General features: G+C 39.1%; 1 protein-coding gene across 1 annotated transcript in view; it reads left to right on the top strand.

The window, feature by feature from the left end:
- Window positions 1-25697, top strand: part of FBXW4 (F-box and WD repeat domain containing 4) — a 150290-nt gene that overhangs the window by 43159 nt on the left and 81434 nt on the right. The window lies entirely within an intron of this gene.

Genomic DNA, 25697 nt, shown 5'->3' with positions numbered 1-25697 from the left:
TTTTGCTGGCTGTAATTATTATATATAGATGCATGTTTTTTGTTATCATTAAAGAGAAAATGTCACTTCCAGAGAAGTGTTTTCACTCCATTAACTTCTATTCAATTGTTTACTGTGGTTAACAAAGCAGGAGATATAAGTAAAAAAAACAAAAAAAAAAACTCTGTTACACTAATGCATTGTGGCAAGATAGCCGTTCCTCGGGGACGCAGAAATTGCATGCATGTTGACTGGACAATTCTGCAGCAGTACTGCATGTTCTGTGTGCATGGCACTGCAAGAGTTTACTACATTGCATAATTTCATGGGCTTTACCTGGCAAACCATGTAAATTTATAAGAAAACCTAGAGATTTTTATTTTTAGAATAGACTATAGCTAACTTATAGTTGGCTTTTAGATGTTGGTAATATTGAGTAAGTGTCAGTTGTTCTTTAGAGTTCCTATACCTTACTATATACTGCTTAGACCATGCGCTTATACCTTTACAATGTGTTCAGTTTTTCCAACTAAAAAAACTGTGATGTGAACATATAGTAATACTAAGTACCCACCCTCTGCACAGTACAATGCTAAGAGGTAAATCACTTCAACTCACAAAATCCCTGTTTCTGATTGGGTGACGTTCAGTTAGCCGTGTTTATGTTGTTTTTCATTTTTTTCAAATCCTATCAGTAGCTCCTGGGGTGCTGTTAGGCCCCAGAAACACCTTGGGCTTGAGCCCAAAAGACGACTTGATAACCCCAACACTAACGGAGAGGTGGGGATGTCATGACATATCCCTGTCTCTCTATATTATGTCCCCTCCGCTCTACATATAAACAGTGTGCTGCTAGCCCTCTCTGGATCTCATTGAAAGCACAGCCAGATACAAGCACGTGCTGCATAGTCAGGTATTCAATGCCAGCCCACTACGCTATCTAACTAATAGAGGGGTGTCAGCCCCCAAAGCCCTCCTTCAAGCAACAGCCTCTGGTGCATCTGGTGACCTCCGCTTTAAAGATCACTTGTTGCATATGAATTACTATTTAATTAAGGAAAAATAATCACACTGTATACATTAATTTTTGATAAATGTATAGATGACATCTTTAGAGTTTAAACACGATTTGCCATTATTGAGCAAGACCCACAGCCACACTGCCTCCAAGTTAAATGGTGATATCGCACTCCTAACATGCACTGCACATGCCATTTGTGACTAATCACTCTGTATTATCTATAACTCTCGCTGAGGATTTGGAAATTGTTTTGAAAATAATTAAGTTTTCCCACCTGATGGTAAATGTGCCATCCGCATGATTTATGGCTGACTCACTTTAATACCTAAATGCAATTTGCCTTTTTATAAATATATATTCTTGTTTTTATTGTAGCACACGTGAAGTAATTTATTATCATTATTACATAAATACTTTGAGCATTAGTTAGGAATGATTTGCGCACCAGACATTGAACTCTTGTGATTGCCACAGACAGCCGACACTGGACCTCAGTTATTGAAATCCCCAATACTGAGTACTCCCACTCTATTCGTACTTCATCTGTTATTTTAATGTGCAGCGTTAGGTTAACATAAGACACAATTTATTTCTCCTGCAACCGAGTGGGATTGATTAATTTATGGAAAAACTATTTTTTTGACATGGATTGCCATACTTTCCAAAACCTTTTTATATCTATTCCCTACACACCAGCCCTCTTGTGTTTTAAGTATTATTTTATATATATATATATATATATATATATATATATAATTTTTTTTTTTTTTTACATGAATAGTCTTTGAAATCTCAGGTTTAGCAAAGGGAGGAATCGTGCAATGACTGGTACTGGCTGGAATATAGGATTCCCTTTGATCATTGGGGTGCTCCCTTTGTAAATGCAACGCTGTCAAAACAAACTTTGCAAATGATGGTTTCTTTCAAGACCGACAGAGTATTGTCTGTAAAGAGTAAGAAAAGACGCTGTAAATGTCTTGAACGATCGTGCTGTTAGAATGCCTTTCTTTCTTTTTGGTATATACTTAAAGCTAATTTGAACAATTAGTCATTTCTCTTAAAGGAAAAAGTATATTTGCTGAAATCACATTTTCCACTGGGTTTACTGCCATGTACAGAATTTGTAGAAAATGAGCATTAATATTGATATTTTAATTGATTTCTATTACAAAGCAAATTGTAGCATGTTTAGACCTATTGGCTTTAGCGCTTAATAAGGCTTTACGTCTTTACATGGTATGGAAAAGGGACTTCTAATGTCTGTGTACCCTGCCGTGTTTAGTAATGTATGTACACAATAATAATCACAATGTTTTTCCAGTAAGTATACACTGCAGTTTTCTTTATTTTTGATTACCTCATATAGACATCATTTTTACCCAACTGATTGCTACTCATCTTTTTAATCTGGTTAGGATAAAATATATGACATTGCAGTGTATAATTCATCTTGTCTAGGAGTTTGGATGCGTCACTGTCTCCGTAAAACACATTGCACTTCTTGTAGGCAGTATCATCTCTGCCTAATGTAGTACGTTTCTAGCTATATCTTTAATAGTGCCACCTAAAGAGAGAAGGTTTTGCAAACTACAAGCCAATACTATTGACAAACATGGATATTAAGATCATCTTTGGCAAGATACTGGTGAACCGCCTCTTCTTCGATTTATGATACATCCCAATCAGGTCGGGCTTATCTGTGATTGTGAGGTGCGGATGTGATTAGTTGGGTTCTTTACATTACCGTTACAAAAGGGCAAGTAAATTTACCCTCAAATCCCCATGGGTGACCTGAAGAATATCAGAAAAACATGCTCAAATGTTTGCTAGAAGTAGGGTGAGTCTGGGTGTCCTTGAGCCTACTCCAATCTACAGAGCCACACAATTTGCATAGACTCAAATGGATGTCCCCCCGAGGATCCAATTGTTGGTTAAATATTGAGGACGCAGTGTGCTTATCATAGAATGTGTCTGCCCTTCTTTAGATTGATATACGTTATAAAATTTTAAGGAATGTATTACCGATGACTATTCTCAATTAGCATGTGTGGCATACTTGAGTAATCACGGACGGCTTATCATCCCAAAACTCAGACTGTAGCTGGGAACCCAGCTTTCCATAGTTTTTGTGACAAGGGACAATATTAATTTTCTTGCATGGCCTTGCACTCTTTAATAAACAAGGACAATATTTTACAAGGTTGATGACCAGCTGTGGCAGAGGCCTTTAGAGAGAGCATAAACATACCGTTATCAGAAATGGACAATTTCAGAGCAGTGAGCTGCTTGACCTATGCAAATGCTTCGTTCTCACTACTAAGTGAGTTTGAATAACTTTGTAAATTCGGGTACTTTACAAAGGGAGCAATCTCAACAATGCACTCCATGCTTCAAAACACACTTGCTGGATCAAACAGGCAGTTTCGGACTTTGTGGCAATGTGACCTGAGGCCAGAGTTGATTACTGATGACCCACCTGGCCACCGCACCTGTGGCAGTGATGTTTTACATTAAGAAACAAAAATATGGAGATGATATGCTTTGCAGGTAATCTATTGTCTTTTGTGTCTGTATCATATCTATTGTTTAACAGTGCATTTTGTCGTTCCACCATATTGAATTGTATGTTTTGCCCTCTATAAAAACTTTTTTTTTTTTTTTTAAGTTTTTGTTCTCCTATAGAGAATAATAGGAGTCCTAGGATTGGCTGAGAGAGCTAAGACATTTCCTGCTTGTTGTAGGAATTGCATTGAGGCAGCAAAATTATTCGTATTTGCTACAATACAGGAACTGTCAGGAACTGTAAATTCTTGATAATTTCAAAAATATATTTTTTAAATTTATTTGTTTATACACATTTGTTTGATGTAGAATGTCGAAGAGCTGTATGCATTGTTGATGCTGTATAGTTCTGGCACTATATAAATAAATGCAAATATACCGCCCTATTTTATGTTAAACTTTAATAATGATTAAAGTGCATTTGGTTCTATAAAACAAACACACAGATATACCTATATACTGAACTACACATGTAAAATGTACAGAATGCTTCCTTATCCATTGTCACCGTTCTGTCAATACTAGGACATTCTCGAGGAGAGTATGGACAGGCATGACAGCTAAACCTCACACCGCTGATAATGTGTTTCTCTCTGTCTATTACCATATCATCAGACCTCCGTTTTCAACAGGTGGGAGTTCTGTGCCTTAACTGTTGCTGAAAAGCTGGGCATGCTTAAGTGATGACCTTTTGAGCTTGTCTCTTGTCAGGACAGTGTCGATTTACCCTGTGCTCCATTTTGAAAGCTGCACACCACAGACTTGCACACTCTTGCTGTCACAATATTTACCCAAAGTGTTTTCTTTTTTGCCCTCAATGATAGATGTGATTCCCATTGAACAGATCCCCCCCAATGCCTGGGTTTTAATCAGTAACCCATCTTAAGCCAGACTTTACTTTTTGTCCCCCAGCCCCTATTAGTCACCCCGTCTCTACCACACGTGAATACTTCTTTCTTTCTTTTTCTTTTTCTCTCTCTCTCTCTTTTTTTTTTTTTCTTAAATAGGGGCGATTATCCACGTCATTAATTCTTCAATTTGATGGCTGATATAGCACTGGCCGCAACACACTGGTGACCTCGGATAATGGAAACCACTTCTTAACATATTAATGATGAGAGAAGTTAATTAAAATTCCTGGGAGTAAAGGTGTCAGCTAACCTCTAAACCTGTCGCTTCACAACAAATCATGACCATCTAGAACACAAAAGCAAAAAGGAGTGAAGTCAGATCAGAAGAAGATACATTTCCTAAAACAATATTCATCTTGTCCTTTGACATACATGAAAGGCTTTCAGAATCTTGCTAGTCCTCCTTAGGTACAGTATGTTGCGATAGCTCCAGCTATATTATAATGTAGATATAAACTTCTTGACATCTTCCATGCGAATGTGCGTTCCATCTGGATCAAGACATTTCATGGATAATGCTGTATGTTCATGCTTCATCATATTATAGAGCAGAACACATGTTGCTTTTAGAAAATAGACCCTTGAGGACCATAATTCGTAAATTAGTTAAATAAACATCTCGGCTGTCCTTCCTTACATTGCATTCATTACATTGAATATTTAAGGTGGCAAACTACTCATTTTGTGAAGTTTGTTTTCATACAAGCATCAAGAATTGTACAGTTAAAGCCCTTTTGCATCATAAAAATACATAAAAACTAGGGGAACTTTTTTAGCACAGTAATAAATGTTGCTGATGGTTAACAATGGATCTAACATTGACCGTTCCTTTACGTTTTTTAAAATGTTTTGCCAAGACGAGTGGGTATTTGTTAATTTTCAATCAATCCAGTGATATATATGTGAAAACCGTTTTCTTTTGAATTTTTATTAAACGTGTGACTGTGGAAAGCATGTTGAAATCACTGAATTAATTAGTTTACACATAACCCAGAATAGTCCGTAGAAAGACTTTTCTCAATGTAGCCATCTTCATTCTGTAATTTGAGATGGCTCATTTGCCATCACTATACTATGTAAAGCTGTACTTAAAGTACCACTATAGTGCCAGCAAAACAAACTAGTTTTCCTGGCACTATAGTGTTAATAGGTCCCCCCACCCTCATGGCCCCCCTCCCGCCGGGCCCTAGGGGGAGAAAGGGGTTAAAGGCTTACCTTTCTCCAGTGCCGGGCTCCCTCGGTGCTGGGGACTCTCCTCCCTCTTCCGCCGAATGCACATGCGCGGCAAGAGCCATCAGTCCATAGGAAAGCATTTCTCACGGCTTTCCTATGGACACTGGTGTCTTCTCACTGTGAAAATCACAGTGAGAAGCGCCTCTAGCGGCTGTCAGTGAGACAGCCACTAGAGGCCGTATTAACCCTAATGTAAACATAGCGGTTTCCCTGAAACTTTGTTTACAGCAGGCAGGGTTAATCCTAGATGGACCTGGCACCCAGACCACTTCATTGAGCTGAAGTGGTCTGGGTGCCTATAGTGGTCCTATAAGATCTCATAGTTGCTAATAACTATCTATCGTACAGTGCTGCAGAATTAGTTAACAGTTTATAAATAATAATAATGTCTGTCTGTCTACCTGACTGTCTGCCAATCGAACCTGTTTAGTAAACGGAAGAAAGGCTATTTTAAGCCATAAACGTAGTAATCGCATTGATGCTGTGATATATTGCATAGATTGACTATTTATTGTGAGTTTGTGTGATAGCCTGCCATCCATCAGTGATGGCATAGTATGTTTTCTTTTTTTATTTTTTTTTTAGCAATTATACATGAGACAAGGTCTTCTTTACTTTGTTTTAAAAAAACTAATTTCAGAAAATTTCAGCACAACAAATATGCAAATAATTTTTTTTTTACTGTATGAAAAATCGGACTATGGCAGGTTTAATATCGAATATGATAAATTTAAACAGCTGTATTTTGTTCAAGCCTTTGCCAGGCCCTTATACTGCAATGAATACATTATTCCATATCTGTATTCATTCTCTCAGTGATTCTCTTCAAATGCTGATTCATGTGCATAATTTCACTGAACGGCCGAAAGCTTTACTTAGGGATGTAAACTGTATTTAGCCTTCGTAATCAAGACTAGTAAACTGATTAGCCTCATAATTGGCCTTCTTGTGATCATTCTTTCTCAGCCGAGTGGAACGCCTTTCCAAGTCTATCAAGGGTTTCCCAACCAGTTGACTAATGCATCAATTTACAGCTTTGCTCTGAAGATATTTGACTAACGAAAAGTCCCATTAATGATTTTGTTAATTATCCATTGGTTACACAACTTCATGGCTTAAACCCATGCCAGCCAAATAAAACGGGGGTCTTGGTCTTCAAACCTTGTCTGCAGTTTGAATGATACCGTGTATTTTTTTAAGAAGGGAATGTTAATTATTTATAAACCCTAAAAATGTATATGCAAATGGTACCAACACTGACTTTTACAAATATTTGTATGTGAATGACACCTAGTATTTATACTATATATAATAAATGTGAATTAGGCCGAGTCTGTACACCAAAATGTAATTTGAAATTCCAGTAATACAGACTTAACTGCGGTAATGTATTGTATTTATTTAATTTCAACATGTTAATGCTACAACCTACTAGACCCAGTTTTGGTTCAGGAGTTTTTTCTTTTGGCCACCACTGCCCTTTGTTGTGGCCTTTACAGAAGTGATCAGGGAGTGTGTATTAAGATCAGCTTTGCCTACACAAGCCACAGGCTCTGTGATAGCTTCCATGTTCATGATCAGTTGGTTTATCTAACCTTAAAACAAATGTTGATGGATGGTGGTTGTTTATTTTGATGGGCTGTGCATTATGCCTCTGTTTTTCTACCTTTGATCACTGTACAGCCGAAAGATAATTTAGCGATTGCATCCCAGAATGGAAGTGTGTAGTTAATGTGAAAATTACGTTTTTCTTTCTCATTGTGTGGTGAACCAGAGCAAGGAAGCAGACCGAGAGGTACCATAAATCCATCCTTTTACTTCTTTAGAAGGCAAAAGGCAGAGTTTGTCCCATTTGTTTAACCCCTTAGGGAGCTATGCCATTTTATATATATATGTATATATATATATATATATATATATATATATTTGTTTTTTTTTTGTTTTTTTTAAATCAACAAGTTTGTTCTTTAAGAATTTTGCATCAGCGTTGCTTGTCCTGATAGGTTTTCTTTTTAGCAATGTCAGCTCTAAACTATTCTATTGAACTGGGGATTCATTAAACCACCACGTCACTTGTGGAGTCTTTGCATTAAAGGACAACTGTCATCTCAAAACCATTATTTAATATAGTAAACGTTTATCAAGTTTTTATAATTTTTTTTGGTTAATTTTTTTATTTTTTTTTTATAAACGAGGTATATGCACAAAACTGATAAAAACTCCTCTCTACCTTTAGTATAAGACCAGATCTTTCTACCATGTACATGCATGTTGGGTCAGACAGTGTGTGAAAATCGACAGTCTCTGTGATCTTTCTTGCTACACTCCCTGCACGGATGCAGGGAAGGCCCTAGAGACTAGGTGTATGTATGTGGCAGAACGATCTTGTATACTAAAGATAGAGATGAGTTTTTCTCCTTTATTTTACATCTATTTCATAAAAATAAAAAAAAGTTTCCTTTCAAAATTTGATGAAAGGCTTCTTATATTAAAAAAAATAGTTTTGATGTGACATTTGTTCTTTAAAGAAGATAAATTTACTTTAACCTCTGCTGTCTTTATCTGGCCGGTGTCTGCATTCTGATGTACTCTAGAGAATACTAAAGTGAGGTCTACGGAAGATCTCATGAGACAGTTGGAACTTTCACAGATGTTCTTAAGTATTCATAGTGCAATACCATGGGTATCTATGTACATCATACGAAAATAATCATTCCCATCATCTGTCCTGGGTGGTGGTTAATGGGGAAAGGCAGAAGCTTTGCCATTTGCCACATTTCCCCCTAAACTGGCATGCACTTGAGACGAGCAGTCCTTACTTTGCCTCATGTATATTTTCTGATTGCATTTGAGTTTTAATCATTCTGTCTTTATGGGAAACTCCAAAACGTGACAGTGGCACTTTAAGACCAACATGTTTTTGTTTCACAGTAATAAATTTGACTCATTTGGAGGGTGGGATATCCAGTACATAAAGATAATATAATAACCAGATGGTAGGAAGTTCTCCAAACTAAAATAGGTCAGAGCATCCTGGGACTAATGTAAAATAAATTGTTATTGGATTAAATGATATTGTACATTTCTAACACACCTTCGAAAATGGGAGCTATAAGCAACGTCATTACAATAAGAGTTTATTTAAAGTATGAGATTATTTTCTTTAGGTCAATCATGGAAAAAGCTAATTTTTAAGTTTGTTTCTATGCCACTGAGTTTTAAGGGGGGCTGTCACATCGTTTTGCACAACAGGATAGCTAGCTAAAAGTTCAGTTTTTCAGTCAATTCTAAAAAAATGTACATACACATATATAATGCCAGGAACAGACAGAGCATGTTATGTAAATTAATTTAACCCCCATTGTGTCAGCCGCAGGTGTTCTAAAGCTGCATGTGCTTTGCAACTATATATTCTTTGAAAGTAATTCCCGAACATATAGGCATTACTTCTTTTTGAATGAAATTCTGTGTCCATAACGGGGTCCCAAGCACCATAAGCCCATGATTTTGCCCTGGACATTTTAACCTCAACTACTCCTCACCCCAGTATTGGCTTCAATAGTGTTAATGGGGTGAGGAAATAAGGAAAGGTCATTACTGGAGAAGTGGCCTTTACTATTTAATCCCTTACCAACTTTTGGTGGTCAGTGCAGGGCACACTCCTACACAAAGTGTAGCCATACATAATAAAGTTTACTTATCCTTCGCAGGTGGCTTCATAAGATCCACTCAGAGTACCATTTAAAATAGCTTTCATTTTTATTATGTAAAGCTATGTGAAAATGAATTGCTACTGTATGCAACCTGCTATAAAATGGGGTTATCCCTAGCTGCAGACGTATTTAGGTAGTGCAAACTTTTTTTAGCGTGATCTAATTAGAAATCGGATAAAATCCAGATGAATTAGAAGGTAACGTTTAGAGTTGTTTCAGTTCATTTAGAAGATAACTGTCCTCACTTTTATTAGTTAATACCTCAAAGTGTATCATTTACTAATGCACAAAGATAAATCAGTAGCTTGTTTGTGCTCATGCACTGCTTACGCTGGCTCCCCCTTGCTTAAATCTCCCTTAGAGAAGAGCAGGGTATCTGACTAACTACCATAAACTCATTCTCATGTACTTACAATGGGTATCTCAGAACGCTGTCACCTGTTCGAATTGTACATTGTCTTCAGTCGGTTAAGTGAAGTTTCTGACCAAAGAGGACTTAAAGATGAACTTTCTCATAGAAAAAAAGACAATGGGGAAAAAAGTGTCACTAATAAACTGTGTCACCTAGCTTGGCACTAAAGATATGAATGGAAACCTGTGGATTGAGGGTGTTTGTATAATATGTAACACGAATAAACAAAGCTTTGCGTAATCTACTAAACTATGCCTCTTAAACCTCAAACAATAATGTTAGAAGAGAGCAGTCATTCTTGTAATACAAAGGTTGCAGGGACTCGGGTGAATAACAAATAATAAATCAAAAAGGATGTCCAGCACGCTATGTGGTGAAGAAAAATATATCCCCTTATTAGCAAAGCAGCAACGTTTCAACTGTGTGTCTTTATCAGGCAATGCTCTGGAAATCAGAAAAATCTGCTGTTAAAGGCAGTTTATCAGCTTTACATTTCTTACTTCGGTGCTCCATGACTATTAGGAAGAAGTGCCTAGTGCAAAGTAAGTCAGATGCAGGGTATATACTTGGTTTAATAAAGTAATTGAGTGCTCATCAGAAATGTACGAATGCCAAGCATGGCCACCAGCTCTGCCCACCGACCCCTTTATTTTTAATACAGAAAAAAAAAAAATAGTGGCCAAACAGAGGATACTATCAGTTTACACACAACCTGGGTCATTATTAAGTTTTCAAAAGAAGAGCGAGCATTCAGCCCAAGCATGCTAAACTTGGATTAAACTAAAATGACCAGGCTGGAACCCTTGTTGATAGAATCCTTAAACCCAGGAAGGTTTTCCAGGAAAAATCATGTATGGACAGGGTCCTTACACCATAACCACTTTGGGAGGTCGAAATGGTTATGGTGTATAAAGTGTAACCCTTTAATATCATACACTACCATGATCTTCACGGCAACTTGTTAAAAAAGTACTAGTTAGAAACCTTCTTTTAGAATGGTTTATTATAGAGGGAAAGTGTACCAGGCCTTTCGTTTAAAGTTCGCCTTTGACATTTAATGTTGATGACTCGTAATGGAACAACGGGAGTAGTCGTCCGAGATTAAATCGTAGGGTGTGAAGATATTGATATCACACAGACCCCTTGTTACAAGATTACTGGTGCTGCTGATGTTACATTATAAGCTTAATCTTTATCTAAGAGATGTAGGCTTGTTCTGCGTGTTTCTTTTATCCAACCTCAAATATCTGTAGCTTTTACTGGAGCAGTTAATTTGAAATATACATTATGCTTTAAATATCTAACAAGTGGAGTGTTTTTTTTTTTTGTTTTGTTTAAATCTACGACTTTTCTCGTTAATTCGAAGATCCATGTCTCGATGCGCTTTAGGTGCCGTCAAGAGCTGGCTGAAGATTCAGTTAATCCATGCTTGGCATGACAGCCTTTTGAATTGACTAGTTTAACCCCTCAACTGCTCAGCATATACAAAAAAAAAAGCCCACTGTGTCATTCCAGAATCCGGATTTTGGGATACCATGAATGTGTTTGTTTGTTTTTTTTGTGTGTTTTTTTAGTCCCAGATAAAATATTGGGGGACTATACTTTATTAGTGATCATTTATAGTATTGCATATCTCTCGGTCCTCTTGAAAAGTTGTAAATGGGCTACACATCATGTCTGTAAAATTCTATATCAATGTTGTTAAATGAGAACATTGACCTGTATTTGGGAAGCATGGGCAATATGAATCAAATATCATTAATATTAATCTATTGCTTCAATTGAAATATTATGTAAAATATTCCTATTTTGTCTAGAATACTCCAACGTGGTTGTTAAGCTGACCCTCAGGCTCTAAAGTAGTTAACATTTAAAACCCTCATTGTCACAAACCTCACCGTAACTTGGAATTCGGTATGTATTACGATTGCCAAATTGCTGGGCTTGCTAGTAACAAAACTAAGAGCATAAAATGTAATTGTGCTGTTTAGATGGATGCAAGTAATCTGCATTGTTAACTTTCTTTACTGTAAGCCAGTGGAGGTAAGAAGTATGCCTTTGCAGGTTGAGTGCACTTGTAAAAAAGCCCACTGTATTTGGGAACAAATAGCTAATAATATGTTCTGCAAGGCACAGACCATTCTTTGATTAGGCGTAGGTCAAAAGAATTTACACATTGTGACCTTTGCTAAGTTGGTGTGATTGGCAGGCTGTCGTTTGGGATAGTGCGGCCTCGTCCTTTCATCTCACTTAGTACTTTACAGGGACAATAGAAAGCAGATTTTTCTTGTTGTTTCTCATTTGAAAAGGTCTGGTATCTCTACTAGGTACCTGTAACACGGGGGTCTTGATTAGGGTCTCATAAAGGGCTCTGTCAGTATGTCCAAAGGCCAAGAACACAAAGGCTACCAGTGGGTGGGGGTCTCAGCTGACCACTTAAGAAGGGAGGGGAGGGACTGGGAGGCAGTGGAGAGAGAAGCATCCCCCGATGTGAGCCTTAAAGAGAGAACCATTTTTGTCTAAAACCCATCAAGCACATCTGCAGAATTGTCCCAGTTTCTGCCTCCCAGTTTCAAAAGAAAATGATCGTTTGATAAACCGTCCTGATTCACCACTTTCTCACAAGAGCAAGAGGCTCACCTTTGACCTCTATATGATTTCACATCAGGCCAGCTTTTCTTTTACCCTCAAATTGCTGCAGAAACTTTGAAATGAATCTCTTTCTATATTGCTTCACTCTTTATCTCTCTTTCTGCCTGTCTCACACACTCTTCGCTTGTTTAATTTTTCCTCTCTTGCTCCTTTCTTCCTTTTTTTACTTCACTTTTTTACCTAGCACTTGATCTTTTTTTCTTCTCCCCTTTCGTACCCTTTTCTCTTACTCTCTAAACCGAACGCTTACAAAACTCGCTGTCCTCGTCTGTCACTCTCTATTTATCGAACTTCGTCTTCCTTCTACCTGTCACTCTCTTATTACGAACATTCAAGATTAGTGTAAAAGGACCATCAGCCCTTCTTATTACCACAAATAAACAGCAATCTAGAAACGAGTGACATTTAACATAATTCTTTGAACTTTTAATTTTTTTTTCTATGTTTTTATTGGGTTTTTACATTAAAAAAATATCCCATAGGTACATGTGAGGATGTCAAGCAACCAAGTACAATAAAGCACAAATAATAATTGGTACGGCAAGGCATGGATATTCCAGAAACAGAATGTGAAATATAAAGTAATAACAAAACCAAAAGGCATTGCACGTCTGCACCCTTTAGGATTCGATCGGTCTGTCTTCATTTGAAGCAGATACAAATATGATCACGTGTTCACTGCACAAAAAAATACAATTCAGGTTTTTATTGGTTTGCTTAGATTATTTTTTTTTTCCATTAAATATTTTACTGTTTCTTAAAGGGACCCTATAGTCACCAGTGCAACCTAATGTAGTTGCTCTGGTGAGTAGACTCATTAACTTCAGGCTTTTTGCAGTAAACACTGTCTTTTCAGAGAATGCAGTGTTTGCATTACAGCCTAGGGATACCTCCACTGGCCACTCCTCAGATGGCTGTTAGAGCTGCTTCCTGGGGCAGTGCTGCACAGTGTGCCTGCCATTCAGTGTCTCCTCCTTCTGCATGCAGACACTGAACTTTCCTTATAGAGATAAATTGATCCAATGCATTGGCCAGGGCCAGCGATTGCTGTGACTCTTTATTTATTTTTTTGTGGCAATTTTTTTTTTAATTTTGTAAAAATATTTTTTATAATGCTTTATTATGACTTTCCAAATGTAAATGTGTGAAAAACAGCTATTAAAAAATAAATAAAGGAGAAGCGTTTTACTTTTGAATGCATAAATAGATGAATTCCATCTGCGTGGTGACTACATGCATATGGTTCAGGAGAGCGTGGCATCCAAAGCTAAATAGAATCATATTTGGGAAGATCCATCATCATAAATCTCTTCAGAAAGGTTCTTCTGACATGAACACTTAGAAAGCGCAGTAATAACGCAGACCTTTCTGAATGCTCGTTGCTGTTCCAGTCTTTCACCCCCTATACAATAAAATGCTCTATCGGAAAGCGCTGGGGATCAGCATTTCTAATAACCGTTTCAACGTGTTTATTATTATTATTATTATTATTATTATTATAGTATGGGTATCGTGTATATATAGCTCCAATGTATTGTGCAGCTTTTTATCATTTTACCGTGAGGTTACGTAACAAAAAGTAATTGGCAGACAAATGTCAACAGCGATTGGTGAAGGGTGCTGCGATTAAACAAACTTCCAATCTGTCTGCTGTGGTTGTGACAAACCCTGCTGCATAGACCTGTATTGCTGGTTCATCTGTTTGCATTAGATCCATGGATTTCCTGTCCGTATGCTTTTGTTCGTACGTTTCCCTAAAGTACCGATTGAAACTACCGAACATCGGCCACCCAGGAGAGGAGTGTGCGGCTCATTAACACCTTGACCACAAATTAGAACGTTGTGGTTAACCGCAAACACCTCTCCATTCCATTCGTACGGGTGGTCGTTGTTCGTATGCCGAACACGAGGCGGCTGCCATTTTGGACACGAGGCGAATCAGCGGTGTTCGGTGCAAAACCTATGGATCTAAAAACTGACTCTTTATCTACCGAACACCGCTGGAGACGGCCGTCCACCTTCTATTCTCTTGGAGGCATACGAACACTGGTCCGTTCGGGAGTTTCTTTCATTCGTATGAACTTACCCAGATAGCCGTCCCATGGAGTCATTCGTATACCGAAGGACTTATGAGAGACTTTGACTCCATGGCGATTGGACTGTGTACATCGGACCTGAGCGCTATTCGGTAGGAATATGCCCTCAGATTCAGGCTATCTGGGGATACGTTGCACGAACACTATATATTCGGTACTTCTGATTTTATGTATTTTATTGCATTTTTTGTATTTGATTTTAAAATGGCGATGGTCCCTATCCTCGGAGTTAATTAGGTTTCTCCCTAATTATCTCCGGGATAGGAAAAGATGCCTTATGGGTAAAATGGGAAGGGCTTGTGTTATAGCCACTGCGATTGGCTACTGTATAATATATTTTACAGTCTTCCACCAGGTCCCCTAGGGGAGTGTCTACCTGGTGGAGACCTGCATAAATACCGGGCAGGTAGCCCCCATTAAACACATTACTGCTTGACCTTCAAAACGGAGCTTTGTCTCGTTTGTGGAGGGATTGACTATTGGGACAGCGTTTTCGTTTATTTCTAGCTGTGGAAGGATTTCGGATGGATTGCTGATCGGGAGTTACTGCATTCGTATGCTCCGTTCGGGAGTTTTATGATCGGTTGGACTGAAATTGCATTTCTGGAGAAAGGGGATTATCGACTAAACGGCGGCTTCATTCCCCAGGCGGTGAGTGTCGTAACAGTGGTATTTAAAGAATTTATTTTTTTAGGTATGAGACAGGCCTTCCTTATAAGATACAATAGTATTTTATAGGTAAAGATTCATGGACAATATTTGCAGCTATTTTGGAATTAGGGGGAATATGGGTGGAGGCAACTCCTAGTTTTACGTGACATTGTTTTCAATGGGTTTAGTAAAAGTAAAAAAAAATAGAATGTTCAAGATATCCAAATCCCGTCCCTCTACTTAGTCATTGTTTTTCAGAATCATTTTTATGGGTGAATGAGATTCAGCCCACTGTATCATTGCCAACAATTGCAGCATCCCCAAATTCACACAGGCTTCAAAGGTTTTAGAGATTATGGTGCCAGGATTTCTAAAATGTTATGTTGCCATTTTTTACATTTAATTTCTATAATAAATATGTGCCTGTGAGGTGTGAAAAATGAAATTAATTGTAGAAATCCACACTTATTTATTCTGCTCCTGGGTGCCTCCATCCGAACTCCCGTGCAGTTGTTATGTGTTCCAACCTGACAGTCGGCATAGAGAAAGCATGCAGAGAGGAGGAGAAATGAAACAATGTTTCTGTGTCTCTTCCTCATTTATAAAGTGTGCCTGGACTGAACTGGATTACGAGCTAATTTTGCATACATTTAACAGAAAACCATATATCTCATGAAAAAAGGCTTCGACGAGTTTTAGCTGATTTTTAATATTTTACTTAGTACATTTCAGAGAAAAGGCAGTCTGCTTTAAACATTGTTTTGCTTCTATTGCAAGAATCCTTTAAAATCCATGTGCACAGAGTTTGGCTTTTCAGCGAGTTGCAATTGACAACTCTGTCAGTGGATTTACTGATTCTATACATGTATTTAATGAACAATCTAAACCTGACCCTCTGGGCAGAGAGTGGCTATATTTAATGCCTCCCATAATTGACATATTTAAAGCCTGTAATGCCAATGACATAATAATAATAATAAGGACTATGAATGGCACTCAAAAGAAATTCTAGAATTTCAAACTTTTTATTGCTCGCATGCTGACCATTTGGCCATGGGCTGTAGAGAGGTCCTTCTGCTTCTTTAATATTACGGATTCATATATAGACTGTAAGCTCGTTTGAGCAGGGTCTCCTCTCCAACCTATTGTTCCTGTAAGTTTTCTTGTAATTGTCCTGTTTATAGTTACATTCCCCCTCTCATAATATTGTAAAGCGCTACGGAATCTGTTGGCGCTATATAAATGGCGATAATAATTATAATAATAATATAACAACATATATTTTGTAATTGCAGCTAAATCAACACGTTCCATGCATTTCCAACTATTTTCTTAAAAAAAGGTTGGCTAATGCAATCTCCAATATTATGTTAGCCAACATTTAATAATATTTTTTTCCTTTTCTATTCCTTCTTTTTTTCTGTCAGTCCAACAAGGTTTCCCATTCACTATCCTATGTAATTGTTTCTCCCCTTTCACCAATTCTTCTGTTTTATATGTACAAAATTATTCTGGTTCAGAAATCTCACATTTGTTGCGCTAACATGCCTATAAAGAGAACACTGGAGTAATTTGTACAAAACTAGCGACCACAGCGGGTATTGTTTCACATTGCCAAAATACATCACAAGACGAGAACTGACTACTCTGTCTTATGATAAAGCTCGACATTGAGTATATATACCTGCTGTTGCATCCTGGATACCACACTCCAAGCAGGGCTGTGAACGTCAGGGGTCTAAATATGCAAAGACCCCCAAAGATGAGAGTTGCTTTATATATTTTATTTCCATTCATTGTTTCTAGTACAAACAGATTAAATGAAAAATGAAAAAAATTGAAAAAGGGAAGGGGAAAAGCATTTTTTGCATTGCTGTCACTCCAATAAGACTTGTAATTGTGTTAAAATACACTTGGGATATGAGCTACTCTCTGTCATTAATATAATTGTTGTTGTTGTTGTTATTATTAAAAAGGTGTTTTTTTTTTTATATAATCTGAATTAAGTTGAGTTTAAAAGTGCTTTAAAACTGGGGCCCAAATTGGGAGGAAAAAATAGAAATAATGACTTTTTTGTTATTTTTTTTAACACAACATTTGCAATATATATATATATATGATATTTTACTACCCTCTGAAAATATAAACCTTGAAATTTTGTGTGTAAAAAAAAAAAATCCTACCCAGATGCCTTCTTTCCCCTCCCAAAAAAACAAATTCTAGTAGTAATGGAATAATTCTTACGTGTGCCTGTGTAAGATACAATGAAGACTAATTTCATTATCCTTCCAAGGTTTCAGTGTCTCGCATAGTTGTGCAAACCCAATGCAAGCAATGCACTATTGAGAATTATTGGTTTGTGGGGAAAATATAAGACTAGCTTTCTTTCTAATGCAGGGCAAAATTTTCTTGGGAAAGGAATTAGCTAAACAAACGTACAAACGTACAACGGACACTTTGCGGGATAATTGTATCTGTTTGGCCATTTGACCCATATTTTCTTGGCCACACAAAAAAAAAAATTCTTTCTGTTTTCTTTTTGATTAAGGGCAAGGTTAGGAAGGTTGGGAGGGCATGTAGCTTTCTCTAAGGGGTGTCGTGTCAAGACACAACATGATGGACACACAGAGATCATAACCTTTAGATGATAATGTGATGGAGGGGAGATAAAAGCTTTGAAACAAATTAGATACATCAGTAGGGGGTGTCCAACTGGTCCAAATTAGCATTTCTTACTAATTAGAAGACAGAAATGCATTTTGACAATCTGGCAATCTTGGTTATGTTGAATATAGAAAATGAAGAACTTGTTAATTTATCAGAACAGGCTGCCATTTCATACCATTTTTCAGTGTTTTCTCACGTTTTGATTTGTACCGATGCAAACTTCTTATTAACAAGTAAATTAAATAATACACATTAATCTTTTAACTGTACGTTGTACGTAAAGAAAGCAATACATTCTTAGATCCTAGTGATTGTAATAATGTTCTTATTATGGGCATACTGGTAGAATGGAAGCCGAGAATTATATAATATATATATGTATTTATATATATTTAAATATTTTTATTTATTACAATTTTTATTAAATTATTAATTTAAGCCTTTCTGTTGCTGTTCTTTACAACCATGTAAATCCAAGTTCTCTTTCCTTTTTGGATATCTCTTTGATTTTTTTTTTTGAGTGGATAGTTCTTATAAGAAGGTAACTGAACCCCGCTGGTGTCCTGGACCTGATAACTGAAATAAATTAATATTTTATCACTGTTTTTTCCCAGTCAGGCTATGAACATTTTGTTATAGAAATTATTACACACAGCGAGGCGAAAAACTAAAAATAATCACAAAACATTTGAATAAATGATTATATGTGTAAATAATATATAAAGTGTCTAACCAAAAATGTTGAGAGTTCTCCCGGGGGGCCTTTGCATGCCCCTCTGCCATTTGTGATGATTGCTGGGCTTTGCCAGCTGCCAGCAATAAGCACAGAGTGTTGGCGGGACAGTAAGCAGAAGCTGTGGAGTGAGAGGCTTTGCTGCAATCTTCCAGTACAAAGCACTTTGTACTGTGAGAGCTGAGCAATCCCTCTGTTAATATCAATACTGGTGTCGGCAGAGGGAATCCCTCTAAATTAGTGTTAGTGTAAGGTAAAGGTGAATGCTGTTTTAGGGTTAGGGTTAGCGTAGGGGTATGGTATGTATAGAAAAACTAAAAATGTTAACCGTTATGGATAGAAATTAATGTTCGTAAAATGTCTATTTACTTAAAATGGCTGCTAGAACATATGATGTATTTATGCCTTTATAAGGGGCTCTCCGCCCCACTGATTAAACATTCCAAAGTCTTTCATCAAGCTGAAACCTGTGTCTCAGTGTGATTTACTTCAGAGCGTGCATGCATTCTATTCAATCTGGACAAGGGGCAGATACTCAAGCAAACAATTGGTTTGATCTAAAACATAACTACCAAAAATATATTTAGACCCTAGTAATTTGAGGCATTTAACAATCCGGAATGATACATCAATCTATTTTGACTTCCTTTTTCTTTATTTGAAATTGATGTGTAAAATTATTTTAAGCCAAACTGTGTTCTTTATTTTTTCCCTATTTTTAGCATTTTATTCATACTTAAAGGGACACTCCAGGCACCCAGACCACTTCTGCCCATTGGAGTGGTCTGGGTGGCAACTCCCACTAACCATGGAAGTGTAATTATTGCAGGGTTAACTCCACCTCTAGTGGGTACTTCCTGGTTTCTAGCACAGGAAACCTGTGCTATAGCGTCGCTGGACGTCCTCACGCTGTTTGAGGACCTCCAGCGTCGCTCATTTCCCCATAGGAAAGCATTGAAATGTATTTTCAATGCTTTCCTATGGGGAGCGCTAATGCGCATGCGCGGCATTGCCGCGCATGCGCATTAGGTCTCCCCGGCCGGTGGGCGGGATCAGTCTCGCCCACCGGCCGACGCAATCAGAGGGAGGAGTGGCGCGGAGGAAGAAGCAGCGACGTGGGACATTGTCGATGCCTCAGGTAAGTTACAGAAGGGGTTTTCACCCCTTCTGGGGACCCCAACCGGGGATTGGGGGGGTTGGAGGGAGATGGAACCTGCAGTGCCAGGAAAACGGATTGTTTTCCTGGCACTGGACTTTCCCTTTAATCTTTTTGTTGGCTATACATGTAGAATATTAAAAGAAACCAACATATAATATGTATGGGTTCTATGTCACAACAAACTTACCTTATTCCATTTGTTTACTCTCTTCTTCCTCTCTGAATATGGAATTGATGTAAAGGGCCGATCCACTGCCCACACAAAATAAATATAAATCACTGTTTATTAGTTATACCCCGAATGAAAACATACATGCAGTTAATTATGCATTTTTTTATTAGGGGTTACATCTGAAAACCGCTTGTAAAACATGCAGATCTCTTGTCTGCTGCCTTTACAAGCCCTCCCCTTTTAACCTCTCCCAGACTTCCAATCACAGACTTCCCAATGCAGCTCAGTGAGAAGTTTTCGCAAGGCAGATGCTCTGGGCAATTGTTGCCTCTTGAGTTTATCTCCACTGAGCTAAACAAACCAGGAAGTAATAGGACTGGTTACCTGATTAAAAGCCAAGTGGGTGTAACCAGGTACATACATAAAAGTGTACATTTCTAATGAAATCTGCACTGTTTGCAAAATGAAAAAATAGGACACACTCATCACAAGCTACAGTGCTCTAGGGGTCTGAATTGTCCTTTTAATATTATTGGATAAGCTTTCCAAATGATTTAATATTATTGAATAAACCTTTAAAATATTTTTTTCAAGGGGGCGGGGCTTGGACGCCATCCTGGAAGGTCGCAGGAAGACTGAGCTCCAGTCAAAAATCTACAAAAATCGACTTAAAAGTGTCTTAAAAACACCCCAATCTTCACACGACAAACCACCGGAGAAACCTAGCAGTGGACTAAACACCCACCACGCTTGTCAACCGGCAGCTGCGGCCTAAACTCAAAAGAGGCCTGGTGTTGCCCCGGCGGGAGAAACGGCCGATCTCCGTGCCGGGGGTGAAGCAGGCTTTTACCCCCGTGAATAGTCTGAGCCTCGTACTCTCCCCCCCCCCCCCCCCCCCCCACCCCCTGGCCGGCAGGGGTCATCCCGGCCTCCAACAAGCAAGAACAAACCACTAAGCGAAAACGAACCCCCAGAAAACTCTTGGGCGACACTAGTGAAAGCAGCCTACACGCAGTCCCCCAAAATGGCCACTGGTAATATTACACAAACCTGGGAAGCAGAATTCCAACAGAGATTCAACGCTATATGCCAGCGGCACCGGAGCGCCTGGGAGAATCGACAAAAGCCACCAGAAATGCCTGCGGCTCAACCTCCGGAGAGAGCTCCGGCGCGATGCCTCACTCCTGAGCGGAAGACCCAGAAGGCCCAACGCACCACCCGCAACCCACGCCACCCGAGATCCCGCAACCTTCCACCAAAATCAGTGAAAGCAGCTCATAGATATGAGAACTTGGGACCGGGCAAAACCCGAGGCCATAATGATGCGGCACGACACGGCAGTGAGGAAGATCTCCCAACATGGCAGCGGTTCCGGAACCATCCCTCACCCAGACCCAAAGCGGCACCACGGAGGTCACTCAGGAAAGTGCACACAAGGGCACAGCTGCAGCTGGAGAAAAGGAAAATAATCCCAAAAACGACCAAAGCACCGACCTACCTACCTGCGATCAATGGCTCCGCCACACAGTGTGACTGCTTGAGATGGGACTGTGCTGTACCCCAGGCTGGCATAGGCTGACCGGGGCGCCGGGACCGAGCTGTGAGTAATGCCTCTGGCTGCTCGCTACCGAAACTTGCCGGCATACCTACACACATAAGTACAACTAGCATGGTTACACACATATATAATCTAGCCTGCGATACTATAAAATGATATTGAGCATATCGTTTAACATTTACTTCTATTTTTAGCATCCGCTATGTAAAACAACCAGCCTGCTAAATAGACATGACGAGTAACCTCACAGTCTAACTGCAATATAGATTGCCTTACTACTAATACTCCATGTTTTATCACTGTTCATTCTCACTCTAAATATAAAACGTGCACGTGTCTCTGTATACCCCACTGTAACAAATGTCACTGATATAAGCGAGTGGAATGCCTTTGGGGTACCACAAGCATGCCTGTCAAGCCTATATGCACAAAAAAATTAAGAATTTAACCCCTTAAGGACACATGACATGTCTGACACATCATTATTCCCTTTTATTCCAGAAGTTTGGTCCTTAAGGGGTTAAATAAAAAAAAATATATATATATTTTTTTCAAGATATTTAAATATCGCTAAATATATAATACATAAAAACATCTTTTATTAAAAAAAATCTAAATATTACAGAATGTTAATATTTTTACTATTAAATCATTTAAAAATTTTATCCAAAAATATTAGATCATTTGGAGAGCTTATCTACCACTATTAAATCAAGGCCTATGTATATAAATTATATTAATATATAAAATCAACTACATTAGACAAAATATGGTTTTCGACTATACTTGGCAAATCATGACAAAGGACGTCAGTGAAAGCTCCACTTCCTTTGTCAAGATTTGTCAAGTCCCATTTTCCCACAATACTTACCTTAACATTGCGTCCTTTGTCTATAATATCCGAATCTTTTACCAGTACTTCCCGAGCCTCGCAAATGCCCAGTACTTCCCTATGTTTTCTTGGCATGTACGGCGAGGGCTAACATTTACATATGTGAGATCAGGAAGGACAGAAGGAATGGTGGTTTCAAAACATCACTTCCAGGATATGAAGGTCCTCTTACTATCTAGTGCTAAAACCAAATAGATCTTTAAAAGGTAAGAATTGGAAACCTGTGCGAAAAACATGTCTTGGGGTTATAGGAGGCCAAATAGGTTCACGGGGGATAATATAAAACAAAACACAAATTCCCCGTCACAAAGCCACTTTAAAGAGAAACCCTTTAAATTACAGTGGAACAAACACACGCAAATTCTAGGTTTTGTGTCAGTTCAGAAGTTGGACAGTGACTTCTGTGCTTAAGGGGTTGAGCATGCTTTGGAAGGCATGTATATTTAATACATGTATCAAAGTAAATAGGCATCTAGCTCCTTATATCCCCAGTTCTTTTTGGATCTTACCAGTAATATTTGCATTACTAATGAATTTTATGATTGGCACATCAGAGATTGGTGTATGCTGTGTGTTTAGTTGTTTTTGTTTTTATTTGTTTCAGGGTTATAGGAGGTGTTGGGAGCTGCAGTGAGTGTGCTGCTCAGGTAGTGTGGGTTATAGGAGGTGTTGGGAGCTGCAGTGAGAGTGCTGCTCAGGTAGTGTGGGTTATAGGAGGTGTGGGGAGCTGGAGTTACCGTGATGCTCGGGTAGTGTAGATTATAGGAATCGTGGGGAGCTGCAATGAGTGTGTTGCTCAGGTAGTGTGAATTATAGCTGCAATGAGTGTGTTGCTCAGGTAGTGTGGGTTATAGGAGGTGTGGGGAGCTGCAGTGAGTGTGCTGCTCTGGTAGTGTGTGTTATAGGAGGTGTGGGGAGCTGCAGTGAGTGTGCTGCTCAGGTAGTGTGGGTTATAGGAGGTGTTGGGAGCTGCAGTGAGAGTGCTGCTCAGGTAGTGTGGGTTATAGGAGGTGTGGGGAGCTGGAGTTACCGTGATGCTCGGGTAGTGTAGATTATAGGAATCGTGGGGAGCTGCAATGAGTGTGTTGCTCAGGTAGTGTGAATTATAGCTGCAATGAGTGTGTTGCTCAGGTAGTGTGGGTTATAGGAGGTGTGGGGAGCTGCAGTGAGTGTGCTGCTCTGGTAGTGTGTGTTATAGGACGTGTGGGGAGCTGCAGTGAGTGTGCTGCTCAGGTAGTGTGTGTTATAGGTGGTGTGGGGAGCTGCAGTGAGTGTGCTGCTCAGGTAGTGTGTGTTATAGGTGGTGTGGGGAGCTGCAGTGAGTGTGCTGCTCAGGTAGTGTGTGTTATAGGTGGTGTGGGGAGCTGCAGTGAGTGTGCTGCTCAGGTAGTGTGGGTTATAGGAGGTGTGGGGAGCTGCAGTGAGTGTGCTGCGCAGGTAGTGTGGGTTATAGGAGGTGTGGGGAGCTGCAGTGAGTGTGCTGCTCAGGTAGTGTGGGTTATAGGAGGTGTGGGGAGCTGCAGTGAGTGTGCTACTCAGGTAGTGTGGGTTATAGGAGGTGTGGGGAGCTGCAGTGAGTGTTCTTCTTAGGTAGTGTGTGTTATAGGAGGTGTGGGGAGCTGCAGTGAGTGTGCTGCTCAGGTAGTGTGGGTTATAGGAGGTGTGGGGAGCTGCAGTGAGTGCTGCTCAGGTAGTGTGGGTTATAGGAGGTGTGGGGAGCTGCAGTGAGTGTGCTACTCAGGTAGTGTGGGTTATAAGAGGTGTGGGGAACTGCAGTGAGTGTGCTGCTCAGGTGGTGTGGGGAGCTGCAGTGAGTGCTGCTCAGGTAGTGTGGGTTATAGGAAGTGTGGGGAGCTACAGTGAGTGTGCTGCTCAGGTAGTGTGTGTTATAGGAGGTGTGGGGAGCTAAAGGGAGAATGCTGCTCAAGTAGTGTCAGTAGTTAAAGGGACTCTCCAGCCAACCCTTTTTACTCCAGCGCCGGGAGCCTCGTGAAGCCGCGCCCCCTATTTCATCAAAATGACGAAATAGGTGGGCGCGAGCAGGGAGCAATCAGACGCTTCCATTTGCACATACTTCATAGGGCGGCATTCATAGAAGTCTGGGTGACGGCCACTGGAGGTATTCCTATCAATCAATGTAAACACTGTATTTTCTGTGAAAATACAGTGTTTACATTAGATTGCCTGCAGGGAGATATAGATCTCACCTGAACAAGTACAGTAAGCTGTAGTTGTTCAGGTGACTATAGTGTCCCTTTAAAGAGTTTGAAAATTAAATTATTTTAATGTAGCACAATGAAGGGCAATGAAGTTACATTGAAGAACAAAGCGATGTAATTTATAACGAGTGTTGAGTGTACTGAGGAGAAGTTATACAATTCTGTAATCCCTATTCTATTAACATGCTTTATCATTGGTTGCACAAATCATTTATTTTATTGTTTGTAAACAGAGCCTTTAGTTTTCTATACATTTTTTCCATAGGTAAGCCAAATGAGAGATCCATTCTAACCATATCTCAAAACGTTTATATAAACCATGCGTGCTCAAGTTACCCTTTGACTTTTACTTAACGCTCAGTTGGGATTAATTAGTTTAAGTAATTTGGGAATTGTTCCAAATGCCAGCGAGACTGTATTGTCCGTATTTAAGAAAAGGTTGCCCTTACTACTATGTTTTTCTTGTCTGGCCGTCTCACGTTAACCGCTTCAAGACAGATGACTTGCCGGGGCCGTAGTGATATAAATGAGTTTGCTTAACCTCGTTTCATGAAGGAGACACAGGACATGTAATAGATGTTTGCAGACCTCGTTGCATTTGCTGGTGTTCTGCCTTCTCGATTTGCCTACTTCCCCCATAGGCTTGATTTTGCTGCCAAAGCTGCAGGTTTGATATCTGTTAGGATCAACGTATCCTTTCAATAAAATACACACCCTCTAGCTGGAGTATGTCCTTGTTAAATAATTAAATTCCTACTGGCCAAATTTGACAAAAATAAAATCCTGTATATACAATAACTTGGCATTTCTTTAAAACAAATTGACACATTTGTTTCTAGTAAACTTTTAGAGTTACTGTTTACATGGGAGTTTATACCTAGAACGACGTGAGAAGTAAAGACATTTGATTTAATGAAATAGTTTGATTACACACAGAAATGTTGAAAGAAGTTAAATGCTCACACGTCTTTTCGATATTGAAGTCTTCATTTGTCTATCTGATTTGTAGGTTACAGGGGCTCTCCAGGCTGTGGTGACCTATTCTTTGTTAGTGGTATTATATAGAT

Source organism: Pelobates fuscus, chromosome 10, assembly GCF_036172605.1.
Source record: "Pelobates fuscus isolate aPelFus1 chromosome 10, aPelFus1.pri, whole genome shotgun sequence".
Lineage (NCBI taxonomy): Eukaryota > Metazoa > Chordata > Amphibia > Anura > Pelobatidae > Pelobates > Pelobates fuscus.
The sequence above is the reverse complement of the archived record's forward strand: the minus strand, read 5'-3'. Positions and strand labels throughout refer to the sequence as shown.